The sequence below is a fragment of the Leuciscus leuciscus genome (assembly GCF_965113295.1).
Source record: "Leuciscus leuciscus genome assembly, chromosome: 3".
NCBI classification, from domain to species: domain Eukaryota; kingdom Metazoa; phylum Chordata; class Actinopteri; order Cypriniformes; family Leuciscidae; genus Leuciscus; species Leuciscus leuciscus.
Genome location: NC_138727.1, coordinates 60,746,398 through 60,761,813, shown reverse-complemented (window position 1 = coordinate 60,761,813; position 15,416 = coordinate 60,746,398). Strand labels below are relative to the sequence as shown.

The window sequence follows — 15,416 nt, the reverse complement described above, 5'->3', positions numbered from 1 at the left end:
GAGTCTAAAGAGGAACGTTGACAGTGGAAATAGGGCATACAAAGAAGAATGGAGAGGCAACTATGTGTTCATCCTACCTAAGCATATTTACCCCCAGCTGTTCTGCATCCGTGATCAAGACATTTTTTGTTTGGCGATTGTCTTGTCAATCTTTTTGATAAAAAGGAAGCTGAGTTTGCTTTGTTATTGTTCACTTGTTGATGTGGAGGCCCTGTTACCGACCTCTGTCATACAGGTTTCAGCTTCTCTATATAAGGACAAATGACACTGAAGATAATTCATAAGCATTATTAAAATCTTCCTCTAGAGGGCGACAGTATCATTTTCATGTAAGTTCACTCCCTAGAGCCTGTATTTATATAAAAATAAATTTTAAAAAAACTTTAAAAAAAACAACTTTGAAATGCAACCAATTAAAAAATGCATCTGGTACTTTGGGTTCTTAACATTTTTATCACTTGTAAGACACATTAACATCTTTTTAGGAGGAAACAGACCACATCTGGATTTGTTTGGATACTTTCTGCATAAAGACAATAATAATATGAAGGTTTGATGTGGATTCAGCACCTCGGACAGCAGCTGTCAGAGGAACATCAGCATCACTGATGACAGGTGAACTTGAGTTTTTCTGCTTCCTTCCTTTCATCTCTGATTTAGTCATCAAAAACTGCAATCTGCAAGGACAAAGGCTCTATGTACTTATTAAATTAGGTCAAAGTTTCATTCCTCCAGAATGATTCACTCTTTCTTTTTGAACATGCAGGAGGCGAGTAAATCTGTGCCATTTACATTTCATGATTTCAGAACACAAAGAAAATTATGTTCTGTGTCAACTACCATACAACACAACTACATACAACCAAGAAATGTCATGTTTAGTCATTGGAATTATAATATCAATAGAACATGAACTTCTATCTGCCACTAGATGGAGCCAGAGGGTTCAATAAGAGAGCTGTGTGTGTGTTTACTGAAGGTGCTGTACATCTATAATAATGCAATGGTGAACAGGAGACCATTATGGTGATCTGGTGTTTCTTTTAGTTGGGCAGATTCTTGACTTTTTGAGTTTGTGGTCTTTTTAACAACGTTTACCAAAACACATAATTTGAAGTAAATAAAGTAGAATAATTCACTAATCTTATCACTGACCAAAACTATATAAAACATATTCTTTATCAAACTATGTTAAAACATTTGTGGGGTATTTTGAGCTAAAACTTCACATACACACTCTGGGGACATCAGAGACTTATTTTACATCTTGTGAAAAGGGCATTACACCATTATACCCCTTCAATAATAATAATAAATTGTATTTATTTGGCGCCTTTCTGGACACTCAAGGTCGTCTTACAAGAAGGTACATAAGAACAAACTAAAAACTATGTTAAAAACCAGCATAAAACATGTTAAAATACATCAGTTAAAAGCAGTACAGGAGGATAATGCAATAGTAGTCACAGTGAGTAGGCTTGTCTAAACAGATGGTCAGGGGGGAGAGTGTTCCAGAGCTGGGAAGCAGAGCGACTGAAGGCCCTACTCCCCATAGTGATGAGGCGGGCGGGCGGGACAATGAGATGGAGAGAGGAGGAGGAGAGGAGAGAGCGGGCTGGTGTGGCAATATGAATGAGGTCAGTCAGGTATGAAGGGGCGAGGTTATGGATGGCTTTGAAAGAGAGGAGGAGGATTTTGTAGTGGATACGGTGTGAGATGGGGAGCCAGTGAAGCTGTTGGAGGACTGGGGTGATGTGCTTTATGGAGGGTGTGTGAGTGATGATGCGTGCGGCAGAATTCTGAACAAGTTGGAGTTTATGGAGGGTTTTTTGAGGGAGACTAAACAGGAGAGAGTTACAGTAATGGATTCTGGAAGTGACAAGGCTATGGACAAGAACGGCAGTGGAGAGAGGAGTGAGAGCAGGGCGAAGACGGTGGATGTTTCTGAGGTAGAAATAGGCTGAACGAGTGATGTTATTGATGTGTGCATTGAAGCTGAGGGTGCTGTCTAGGAGGACACCCAGACTCTTTACCTGAGGGGAGGGGGAGATGGAGGAGCCGTCCATGAAAATTGAGAAATTGTTTATTTTACTTAAGGTGGATTTGGTGCCAGTGAGTAGAAGTTTTATTGCTGTAAAATAAAAACTCATTAAACCTAAAAATTAAACCTCATTGCCTCTGGCATGTATGTTGTCATGCCATATTTGAATATGTCCAATATAAATAAGAATGAAAGGTTTTATGAGCCATCCTGGATGAGATACTCAGAGTCAGACAGAGTCAGTAATAGAGCCTGGAAGAGCTAATATATATATTTATTTATTTTCAATTTTTTTTTACACAAATTCACAGCATCTTTTTATGGAGAGAAAAGTTTGTGTCCATTTGTACTAAAACACATTTCCTGTTTGCATCACACCTGCAGAGGCTCAAGGGTTTTGGTTTGACCGAGGGAATATACAGTAAATAGAGCAAAAGAAAAGCACAAGCTGAAGAACATCTCATGATGATGATCTTTATCACACTGACCACAGTATCAAACCACCCTGCAAACACAAAGAGGACTGAGACACAAGCAAGTGTCTTTAACCTAGTAAACATAGGCCTACTATAATACAGTAAACCTGGAGATGCTGCTTGCTTTATTAACATAATATTCCTAACTTAAACAATACAAATGTATTACATTCAAAACACAGACATACTGTTCCCTTTCAAAAGCTACAGTCGATGCTGCGCTGATCAGCACATTGGGAACGTCTTTAACGTGACCAGCTGTGAATATATGTGCAACACGTTGTGGAAGAAATTGAATATGTTCTATATGTTTGCATTTTCTTATATTCATAGAATCTTAGAAATATGATGGTAATTGGATTAATGTGGTGTCGATACATATTCTTATTAATATATGTATGTGTATGTCCTTGTATATGACCGGACAAAAGTTAATGACTTGAGGACGACAGACATAACAGAGATCCAGCTCCGATACATATTTGATACGGTGCTTGTTGTTACATGAAATCTATATGCCAGGTCAGTGTTACTGAGGCCCATCCTTAATTTCATCAAGACCATCAACAATTGGTCCTCTAGAGGAAGGGCTTGGTGACTTATCTCAATACTGCCATCTCATTTTTTTAGGAGCCATTCGAAGATTACAGAAGTCAGTCCAGTGAAAAACAGTAATAGTCGAATGCTACTCTTAACATTGCTGTATGAAAATGTGGATTTCTGTAATTCATTCCTAAGTTCTTCATTCTCACTGCGTAACTTAAAACAGTCCTGCTGCAGGTTGATGTAGTCTTCCTGCAGTTGATGATGTGTAAAGCAAAGATCATCATTTTCTCTCCTTCAGCTTCCACCTCATCTTGAACAGAAAACAAACAGACATACAGAAGTTCAGTGAAAAATTCTGACAACTTTGGAGGGTGTAGCGTGTGGGACCACAGGGCTGGTGTATTAGACTGCATTAGTTTTAGCTTTACCTTTAAGAGATTATTCATACCACTGCAATGATCAATGGTACAGTCTTGCTCCATCTCAGCCATGGAAGAAGCAGGAGGTTTGCATGTCAGGGCGTTCATCTCTCTTCCTTTTCCTCTGATACCTAAAGGAAAACAAAAGGAACAATTAGTGCTGTGTGAAACCATTTAATCATTGTCTAGTTAAACTAGGCCTGCACAGTATTGCTTTAATTAAATTACATTTAAATTTAATCAATAATAATTTACATGAACAAGGAATTAAAATGCTGTAATTGTAATCTTTTTTTATTAGATATTATAGTATCTCCTTGAGGCATGCATATGCACTGACAAACATCAGACCAATATGAGTATTGATTGAATTTAAACAAGGTCCACAGTCTATATAAGACAGAAGGAGAGAGAACTACGTGTGACTCAAGAGAGGGCGAGTGAGAGGAGTTCAAAGACATCTGGATAAGGATTAGACTAGGTGGTCTAGAGAGTCTAGACTACTCCGCCAGTTTTCTGGACGTTGCAAGAGAGAAACAGACAAGCCTTATAGATCATTATTTTATTTTTTATTCGTACCTTTCCATTTTTGTCTTAGGTGTCTGGCTTTGTTTTTTGTACACAAACAAGGAGGAAGTCAGGACTACTGGAGTCAAGTGATGCCTCTCCTACAAAAAAAGAAAAATAATTGCACACATTGATTACAACGCGATACGGTGCGGTAAAGTAGGTTTTATGTTGGACATTCGTTAGACATTCGCCAAGCAAATTAAGGGACTGTCTCAAAACTGCACACACACACACACACACACACACACACAAATAAGCATTCCAAGGTGCGAAACCACGCAAAGCATACTAATAAAATGTAAAGATGTGAATTAAGTGGACAACCTATTTTTTGTCAAATAGGCTTAGATAGTTTTAAGCTGTGCATGGGATATTCACTATGAATGGGTACATGGTTATTACATTGTACTCCCAAAATTTCATTTTATCTTATAGAAACAGGTGATATCACACCACCTGGAATGTATTCACCAACCCTTGGAGCACACCATACACGACTTGAATTTGGAAAATGTCATTTAGTCTATTTTTAATGATTTTTCGAAATACGCAAATCTATATAACTTCCTGGTCATGTGACCTGATGATGTCACACCACCTGGGATTTATTCACCAACCCTTGGAGCACACCATACACGACTTGAATTTGGAAAATGTAATTTAGTCTATTTTTAATGAATTTTGGAAATACGCAAATCTATATAACTTCCTGGTCATGTGACCTGATGATGTCACACCACCTGGGATTTATTCACCAACCGTTGGAGCACACCATACATGACTTGAATTTGGAAAATGTCATTTAGTCTATTTTTAATGATTTTTCGAAATACGCAAATCTATATAACTTCCTGGTCATGTGACCTGATGATGTCACACCACCTGGGATTTATTCACCAACCCTTGGAGCACACCATACATGACTTGAATTTGGAAAATGTAATTTAGTCTATTTTTAATGAATTTTGGAAATACGCAAATCTATATAACTTCCTGGTCATGTGACCTGATGATGTCACACCACCTGGGATTTATTCACCAACCCTTGGAGCACACCATACACGACTTGGATTTAGAAAATGTCAATTTGTCAATTTTTAATGAATTTTTGAAATCCGCAAATCTATATAACTTCCTGGTCATGTGACCTGATGATGTCACACCACATGTAATGTATTCACCAACCCTTGGAGCACACCATACACGACTTGGATTTGGAAAATGTCATTTCGTAAATTTTTAATGAATTTTTGAAATACGCAAATCTATATAACTTCCTGGTCATGTGACCTGATGATGTCACACCACCTGGGATTTATTCACCAACCCTTGGAACATTTTTACAGGTTTTCAATTTTTCATTTTTTTCTAATTGATATTAAAAGAGGAATTTGACAAAGCTGTGAAATTAGATTGATTTCACAAGTAATGACCATTCACATTAAGAAATACATGTTTTGTCATATTTTCATAGAGGAAAAAGAAATTAAGTGCATACAGTTATCTCATGACATCCCTTTATTGAAGAAAACATACAGAAGTTAAACAATCAAGAGTTTTATTTAATTTTCGTCTGTTTCTTTAAATATTAACAAATGTGAACTTATGGTATTGGGATTTTGTAATATCACCATTATGTAGGCTAGTATAACAGTGAAAAAAGTAGTTGCATGTCTTATAACTGTAAAACCAAATGCTATATTTCAAAAGGCACCAGAGTTTTTACTAAAATGCAATTTTCATGTTAATAACATACAATGTAAAAAAAAATCCTAATTTTACAGAAAATAACTGTGATTTTTTGACGATCATTTTCTTTAATTTTAAATTGTACTCAAAACACTGTAAAATTACTAATAATATCTGTAAAATAAAAATTCAGCTGTTATTTTAGGTATTGTGACATTAATGACAAATTACAGTAATTCACATTTTTTATACAGAAAAATTGATTGTATTTTTCATACAATATTTTTTCTGTTTTCTTAAATTACATAAAAATGTATGTAAAATTACAAACATAATCTGTAATTTAACAGAAACAAAACAGTTAAATGATAAAATGGTCAAATGACTGTCAGCCCTCCAAAAAACTGTAAAACATCCTAAATTAAATAAACTGAAAAACACTGTTATTTTACAGGTATTTCCTGAACAATCACGATCAAATACCTTCATTGTAAAAAAAAAAAATTAAAAAAAGGGTAAAATGACTGGCAGCTACGGCTGCCAAACAAAAACCTTAAAATTAAAGTAAAATATTCTAATTTAAATAAACTGAAAAAACACTTATTTCACAGGTATTTCCTGCATTATTATGATCAAACACCTTCATTGTAAAAAAAATCGTAAAAAAAAAGGGTCAAATGACTGGCAGCTGCGGCTGCCAAACAAAAACCATAAAATTTAAGTATAATATGCTAATTTAAATAAAGTGTAAAAAACGTTTAAATAATTTTGATGTCACCATGATTGAGATCAGTGTCTGCTTTAGTTGGGCTCATGACCCTTGAGTTTATAACTTTTATTTTTCTCTGGCTGCTTTAACTGTGTAATTGATACACATTTATTATAGCAATAAATACTGGAGAAAATATCAGATGATCTTGGTTATTCATTGATGATCTGATTCACTGATGTGTCAGTCAAATTTCTGAATATATTAGCTTAGATTTCATAATATGTAGATTGAGTTTAGTTTTATACAAAGTCTATAATTAATGTCATCATTTTTCACATAATCCTTGAAATATTGTGGCATCAGTATTATAACAATCTGAAAAAAAAAAAAAAAATATATATATATATTGTACAGAAAAAGTTTTGAGCTAGTTCATTTTTTTAGTAGTATAGAGACATCAAGAATCAACATATGAATCTCAACAATGGTGACAACCAACAAAGCCTTTTTGTGACTTTATAGTAATTCAGATTTTTTTTCATTGTCACCATTGTTGTGATTCATACGCTTTTCTGTATAATGACTTCATAAAATCTGAGTATCACAGCACTGCAGGATATTCTATAGCAGTTTTATCATGCAAAATGAACAACTAATATTTAACCACTTAATCAGATATTTCACTTCAGGTGGTATTAATAAAGCAGGACACTACATGATGACTACTATCACTAAAAAGTGACCAGCATCTTCTGATCTGAGTTTCTCTTGGATTGCTACACTTACAAATATGCATCAGAGACACACAGTTAATGCAGTCAGAGAAACATTAAAGTTAAACACTAAAAGGTCAAGAGCCCAACTAAAGCAAACACTGATCTCCATCATGGTGACATTAAACTTTATTCTTTTCAATAAAACTTCAACTTCTAAACCTCTGTTAATCCTCAATAAGAATGTTAGTATGAAATAAATAAAGTCTGGATTGTAATAAGTGAAGATGCTGAGATCCTGAGAGATCTGGTAGTGTTTAATGTTCTGTTGGGGTTTAAAGTGTTTCTGTATGGTGTGTTTCGTGTGTCACCGTTGTGTTGAAGAGTAGAGCCTGAGCTTCAGTCCAGGATGAGCAGAGAAACACAGATGTTATGATGAAGAGTAGAGCCTGAGCTTCAGTTCAGGATGAGCAGAGAAACACAGATGATATGATGAAGAGTAGAGCCTGAGCTTCAGTCCAGGATGAGCAGAGAAACACAGATGATATGATGAAGAGTAGAGCCTGAGCTTCAGTTCAGGATGAGCAGAGAAACACAGATGATATGATGAAGAGTAGAGCCTGAGCTTCAGTCCAGGATGAGCAGAGAAACACAGATGTTATGATGAAGAGTAGAGCCTGAGCTTCAGTCCAGGATGAGCAGAGAAACACAGATGATATGATGAAGAGTAGAGCCTGAGCTTCAGTCCAGGATGAGCAGAGAAACACAGATGATATGATGAAGAGTAGAGCCTGAGCTTCAGTCCAGGATGAGCAGAGAAACACAGATGATATGATGAAGAGTAGAGCCTGAGCTTCAGTCCAGGATGAGCAGAGAAACACAGATGATATGATGAAGAGTAGAGCCTGAGCTTCAGTCCAGGATGAGCAGAGAAACACAGATGATATGATGAAGAGTAGAGCCTGAGCTTCAGTCCAGGATGAGCAGAGAAACACAGATGATATGATGAAGAGTAGAGCCTGAGCTTCAGTTCAGGATGAGCAGAGAAACACAGATGATATGATGAAGAGTAGAGCCTGAGCTTCAGTCCAGGATGAGCAGAGAAACACTGATGAAATGATGAAGAGTAGAGCCTGAGCTTCAGTCCAGGATGAGCAGAGAAACACAGATGATATGATGAAGAGTAGAGCCTGAGCTTCAGTCCAGGATGAGCAGAGAAACACTGATGATATGATGAAGAGTAGAGCCTGAGCTTCAGTCCAGGATGAGCAGAGAAACACAGATGATATGATGAAGAGTAGAGCCTGAGCTTCAGTCCAGGATGAGCAGAGAAACACAGATGATATGATGAAGAGTAGAGCCTGAGCTTCAGTCCAGGATGAGCAGAGAAACACAGATGATATGATGAAGAGTAGAGCCTGAGCTTCAGTCCAGGATGAGCAGAGAAACACAGATGATATGATGAAGAGTAGAGCCTGAGCTTCAGTCCAGGATGAGCAGAGAAACACTGATGAAATGATGAAGAGTAGAGCCTGAGCTTCAGTTCAGGATGAGCAGAGAAACACAGATGAAATGATGAAGAGTAGAGCCTGAGCTTCAGTTCAGGATGAGCAGAGAAACACAGATGTTATGATGAAGAGTAGAGCCTGAGCTTCAGTCCAGGATGAGCAGAGAAACACAGATGATATGATGAAGAGTAGAGCCTGAGCTTCAGTCCAGGATGAGCAGAGAAACACTGATGATATGATGAAGAGTAGAGCCTGAGCTTCAGTCCAGGATGAGCAGAGAAACACTGATGATATGCTGAAGAGTAGAGCCTGAGCTTCAGTCCAGGATGAGCAGAGAAACACAGATGATATGATGAAGAGTAGAGCCTGAGCTTCAGTCCAGGATGAGCAGAGAAACACAGATGATATGATGAAGAGTAGAGCCTGAGCTTCAGTCCAGGATGAGCAGAGAAACACAGATGATATGATGAAGAGTAGAGCCTGAGCTTCAGTCCAGGATGAGCAGAGAAACACAGATGATATGATGAAGAATAGAGCCTGAGCTTCAGTCCAGGATGAGCAGAGAAACACTGATGATATGATGAAGAGTAGAGCCTGAGCTTCAGTTCAGGATGAGCAGAGAAACACTGATGATATGATGAAGAGTAGAGCCTGAGCTTCAGTCCAGGATGAGCAGAGAAACACAGATGTTATGCTGCATGTTGCTTTATTTAACAGACAGTAACTGTGTAGTTGCTGATGCAGTGATGTATAGTCACAACAAATCATGCATATAATTAACTGCATGTTTTTCAGTAAAAAATTCAGAAAATAAATGTACAGTTGTGTAAAATTTTTTTTCCAAAATTCTTTGATGAATAGAAAGTTCAAAAGAACAGCATTTATTTAAAATAGAATATTTTCTAACATTATAAATGTCTTTCCTGTAACTTTTGATCAGTTTAACTCATCCTTGATGAATAAAAGTATTGATTTATTTTATTTCTTTCCCCCAAAAATAAAAATAAAATTCTTACTGACCCCAAACTTTTGAACGGTAGTGTTTAATGTTACAAAAGCTTTAGATTTCAGATAAATGCTGTTCTTTTGAACTTTCTATTCATCATAGAATCATGAAATAAAAATGTAAAAAACTGTTTTCAACATTGATAATAATCATAAATGTTTCTTGAGCATCAAATCATCATATTAGACTGATTTCTGAAGGATCATGTGACACTGAAGACTGGAGTAATGATGCTGAAAATTCAGCTTTGATCACAGGAATAAATTACACTTTACTATATATTCACATAGAAAACGGCTGTCTTAAATTGTAATAATATTTCACAATATGACTGTTTTTGTTTGTATTTTTAATCAAATAAATGCAGCCTTGGTGAGCAGAAGATACTTCTTTTAAAAACATAAAAAATCTTACCAATCTAAAACTTTTGACCGGTAGTGTATATATGTGTATATATATATATATATATATATGTATATATATGTATATATATAATTTTTTTTATCAAAACAAAAAATCAAACATTTTTAGTCATTACTTTAGAGAAAGAGAATGAAGCGTTATAAATAAACATTGTGATATCAAAATGATAGATCACGTCACATCTTATATGAATAGAGATGTCCTTCTATTTATATATTAATTTATTTTATTTGTTTGTTTGATGTATCAAAGACTTTTTTTTCTCTTTTTTAGAAAACATCAAAACAATGTATAGTGGCAATGGATTTTTTATTTTTTTTTAAACATTAAATACATAATAATACTAAACAGTTGCATGGTTCGTATTGATTTTATATAAATATATAAATATTTATCTATATCAATTGTAAAACATTTAAATATCACTTTCTTCAAAACAATATCAGCTTCAATATGAGTGGCTCATGGGCATAACATATACAATTGTCTTCCACATCAACTTTAAAGCACAAGTGTCTAATGAGTGTAGGCCTACTACTCAGTGTTATGTATCTTATATGAAAACTCATTAACTTTGTTCGTTATAGAATATCTATGAGGTGTCATCTATAATTTACTCCAATCTAAAACATGTTTCTTGAACAGAAAGTTCAATGTATTTGTAACATCAAGAATATATTTTGTTTAGACAATGGAGCATAGGCAATTATTACATCCGTAACTTAAAAAATGTTTATTATTCAGCCTAAATTGGGAAGTACTCCAAGTGTCTCTAATCCAATAAGCCTCAAAGTTCTCTGGGAATTGCATACAATTAAATATTAGCTAAATATTAGTAAATTCTATAAAACTAAAGATACCATCATCTTTAATCAATTTCCACAACCAAAATTCCCAAACCAATTGTCATTAAAAAAAGTTTTTGTTTCTAACCTTGATTTATTTACTATTCCAAATTGTGCATTAATCCTTTGTGGAGGAAGAAATTATTATTGTACAAAGTAAAACCTATTTATGAGTGTATAAGTGTAATTGGTATGTTATTAACATGAAAATTGCATTTTAGTAAAAACTCTGGTGCCTTTTGAAATATAGCATTTGGTTTTACAGTTATAAGACATGCAACTACTTTTTTCACTGTTATACTAGCCTACATAATGGTGATATTACAAAATCCCAATACCATAAGTTCACATTTGTTAATATTTAAAGAAACAGACGAAAATTAAATAAATCTCTTGATTGTTTAACTTCTGTATGTTTTCTTCAATAAAGGGATGTCATGAGCTAACTGTATGCACTTAATTTCTTTTTCCTCTATGAAAATATGACAAAACATGTATTTCTTAATGTGAATGGTCATTACTTGTGAAATCAATCTAATTTCACAGCTTTGTCAAATTCCTCTTTTAATATCAATTAGAAAAAAATAAAAAATTGAAAACCTGTAAAAATGTTCCAAGGGTTGGTGAATACATTCCAAGTGGTGTGACATCATCAGGTCACATGACCAGGAAATTATATAGATTTGTATATTTCAAAAATTCATTAAAAATAGACGAAATGACATTTTCCAAATCCAAGTCGTGTATGGTGTGCTCCAACGGTTAGTGAATACATTACATGTGGTGTGACATCATCAGGTCACATGACCAGGAAATTATATAGATTTGTATATTTCAAAAATTCATTAAAAATAGACGAAATGACATTTTCCAAATCCAAGTCGTGTATGGTGTGCTCCAACGGTTAGTGAATACATTACATGTGGTGTGACATCATCAGGTCACATGACCAGGAAATTATATAGATTTGTATATTTCAAAAATTCATTAAAAATAGACGAAATGACATTTTCCAAATCCAAGTCGTGTATGGTGTGCTCCAACGGTTGGTGAATACATTCCAAGTGGTGTGACATCATCAGGTCACATGACCAGGAAATTATATAGATTTGTATATTTCAAAAATTCATTAAAAATAGACGAAATGACATTTTCCAAATCCAAGTCGTGTATGGTGTGCTCCAACGGTTGGTGAATACATTCCAAGTGGTGTGACATCATCAGGTCACATGACCAGGAAGTTATATAGATTTGCATATTTCAAAAATTCATTAAAAATAGACGAAATGACATTTTCCAAATCCAAGTCGTGTATGGTGTGCTCCAAGGGTTGGTGAATACATTCCAAGTGGTGTGACATCATCAGGTCACATGACCAGGAAGTTATATAGATTTGTGTATTTCAAAAATTCATAAAAAAATGTACGAAATGACATTTTCCAAATCCAAGTCGTGTATGGTGTGCTCCAAGTGTTGGTGAATAAATCCCATATGGTGTGACATCATCAGGTCACATGACCAGGAAGTTATATAGATTTGCGCATTTCAAAAAATTCATTAAAAATAGACGAAATGACATTTTCCAAATCCAAGTCGTGTATGGTGTGCTCCAAGTGTTGGTGAATAAATCCCATATGGTGTGACATCATCAGGTCACATGACCAGGAAGTTATATAGATTTGCGTATTTCAAAAATTCATTAAAAATAGACGAAATGACATTTTCCAAATCCAAGTCGTGTATGGTGTGCTCCAAGGGTTGGTGAATAAATCCCATATGGTGTGACATCATCAGGTCACATGACCAGGAAGTTATATAGATTTGCGCATTTCAAAAAATTCATTAAAAATACACTAAATGACATTTTCCAAATCCAAGTCGTGTATGGTGTGCTCCAAGTGTTGGTGAATACATTACATGTGGTGTGACATCATCAGGTCACATGACCAGGAAATTATATAGATTTGTATATTTCAAAAATTCATTAAAAATAGACGAAATGACATTTTCCAAATCCAAGTCGTGTATGGTGTGCTCCAATGGTTGGTGAATAAATCCCATATGGTGTGACATCATCAGGTCACATGACCAGGAAGTTATATAGATTTGTATATTTCAAAAATGCATTAAAAATACACCAAATGGCATTTTCCAAATCCAAGTCGTGTATGGTGTGCTCTAAGGGTTGGTGAATACATTACATGTGGTGTGACATCATCATTTTTCACCAATCTAAGTTGTGTATTATATGCTGCATGTGTGTATAAATACATTGTTGGTCATTTGAGGTATTTACATAAAACAACCACAAAGTTAAATAGCCTAGATGTATTTAATTTAAAACATTCAGTTTAATTACATATGTATAACAGATATATAAATCATATACAAGTTAAAAATTGGCTTATTCTATTTTTAATCCATTTACTAACATCAACTACATACGTAAAAGGATCACGTTTTTAGTGTTTTTGTGGAATAATGCACATACTTTACCAACTTTGTTGCTGATTTGGCACTTTTGAGACACTCCCTAACTTGAAGTGCCCAAGTGGGGATAGTTGTGAGGACTTTTTCACTTCCAATTCTTAAAACAATTACATCATCGAATAATATTAAAATTCACTTTTGACATTATGCTTTACAATGTGACCTAGACGAGATACAGCATCATCCACGACTATTAAGCCATTACATATCAATTAATGCTGCAGAAAAGATCGAATGTCTAACGAATGTCCAACATAAAACCTACTTTACCGCACCAACGCGATACTGTTGTCATAGTGAAAGCGCTAATGTAAAGCTAGTCTGTAGCATGACACAGGTCACAACTAATGCCAGGTATCACATTTCACCTAACTATTAAATCAGTCTACAGAAAACAGTTGTTTACTTACTATGGCTAGAGGTAAGCCATGGTAAATAACAGTTAAACAAATGTTGTCACAAAGTTGGCGCTAGCCTGCGGCTAACTGCTAACTGCTAGCAGCTCACTGCGTCTGTAGAATGACACAGGTCCATGACATTTAAAAAAAACTATTAACCAGCATAGCTTAACGTTATAGGCTAGTGTACAGGAAACTGTTCATGCAATCCAGGCTTTCGAGTTTAATCTAATAGAAAGGGATGATAAAGGATGACTTTACCTGATATGAAGTGAGTGAGCACTACAAACACGAGCCTCTTTGATCATTGTCCCAGTCTGCCCGTTTAATAGCTTGCAGCCACAGATGTCGTCTGTTTTTTTTTTTTTAAAGGATGAGATCCTGCAGGAATCCTGAAAAACTTGACTCCACAACTGGTGCGATTTGCACAGTCCACGACACAACAAGTAGGCATTTTGATGAGAAATGATCTGGTTAACACCATAGACTGTAAAAAATAGGTTAACACACGATGGAAAGTTCTGACCCCGACATACGCAGTACGCACTTCGAATTTTCCTTCTTCTTCTTCTTCTTCTTCTTCTTCTTTGGTGTTTATTGGCGGTTGGCAAACCAACTTGTAGGTGCATTACCGCCACCGACTGGACTGGAGTGTGGACATAATGCGACATATGAATGAAAATTCATGAGGAAACAACAACAAAACAAAACGTAAAAAATAAATAAAAAAAAACAGCCTAAATTCTTTTACTTAATTCCGTTTCTTTAATAAACTTAATAATACTATCATATATAGCTTTTTCCTTTAGTATACCTATTATAGAAAAATCTTTATGCTCAGCTTTAATTAGTGACTGAATGAAATTACGTCTTTCATTGTTGTATTTCCTGCAGTAAAGTATTACATGTTCAACTGTCTCTTGCTGACTACAGTGATTATCGAATTTTCCTTTGAAGGCTTCTTCTTCTTCTTCTTCTTCTTCTTCTTCTTCTTCTTCTTTCAGGTTTTTAATGGCGGTTGGCAACTCATCTCAAAGGTGCATTACCGCCACCTACTAGACTGGAGTGTGGGCATTATAATGACATCAGAGGAGATAAAAAAAAATAAAATAAAAAAAAAACCCTATTAAATTCTTTCGCTTAGCCCAGTGTTTTTCAAAACCAAAATTAATAACTTGTGTATTTTCCCAGATGTTTTTCCTAATAAATGCTCAAGTGTAATGCTTTGTTCATCCGTTTGTGTCTTCAATTCTGCCCTATCTTCTTCATATTTTTTGCAGTCTAACAACATATGCTTCACTGTCTCTTGTACATTACAATAAGTGCATAGTCCAGTGGGGGGTTTTCCTATTCTGAACAATGTTGTATTTAAACCAGTGTGACCCATTCTAAGACGTGAATCTAACATCTCCACCCTTGGGCTTCTGCCCTTCCTCATGCTTGTGACTGCTTGATCTTGAATACTGTATAAATGACGTCCTGTATCCGCTGTGTTCCAGTATTCCTGCCATGTTTTAAGTGAATGTTGCTTTATGATGGTTTTAACCTCTACTCTACATATTGGTATGCACACATCTACT

The 15,416-nt window shown here is 35.2% G+C and overlaps 1 long non-coding RNA gene across 1 annotated transcript; it reads right to left on the bottom strand.

The window, feature by feature from the left end:
- Nucleotides 1-2,305: 2,305 nt before the first annotated feature.
- On the bottom strand, nt 2,306-14,307 carry LOC309493905. The gene is made up of 4 exons (XR_014204075.1): nt 14,098-14,307; nt 4,062-4,150; nt 3,492-3,613; nt 2,306-3,373 (listed from the first exon to the last, which is right to left on the bottom strand). It is a non-coding gene; the product is annotated as an uncharacterized lncRNA (long non-coding RNA).
- Between the last annotated feature and the right edge of the window lie 1,109 nt (nt 14,308-15,416).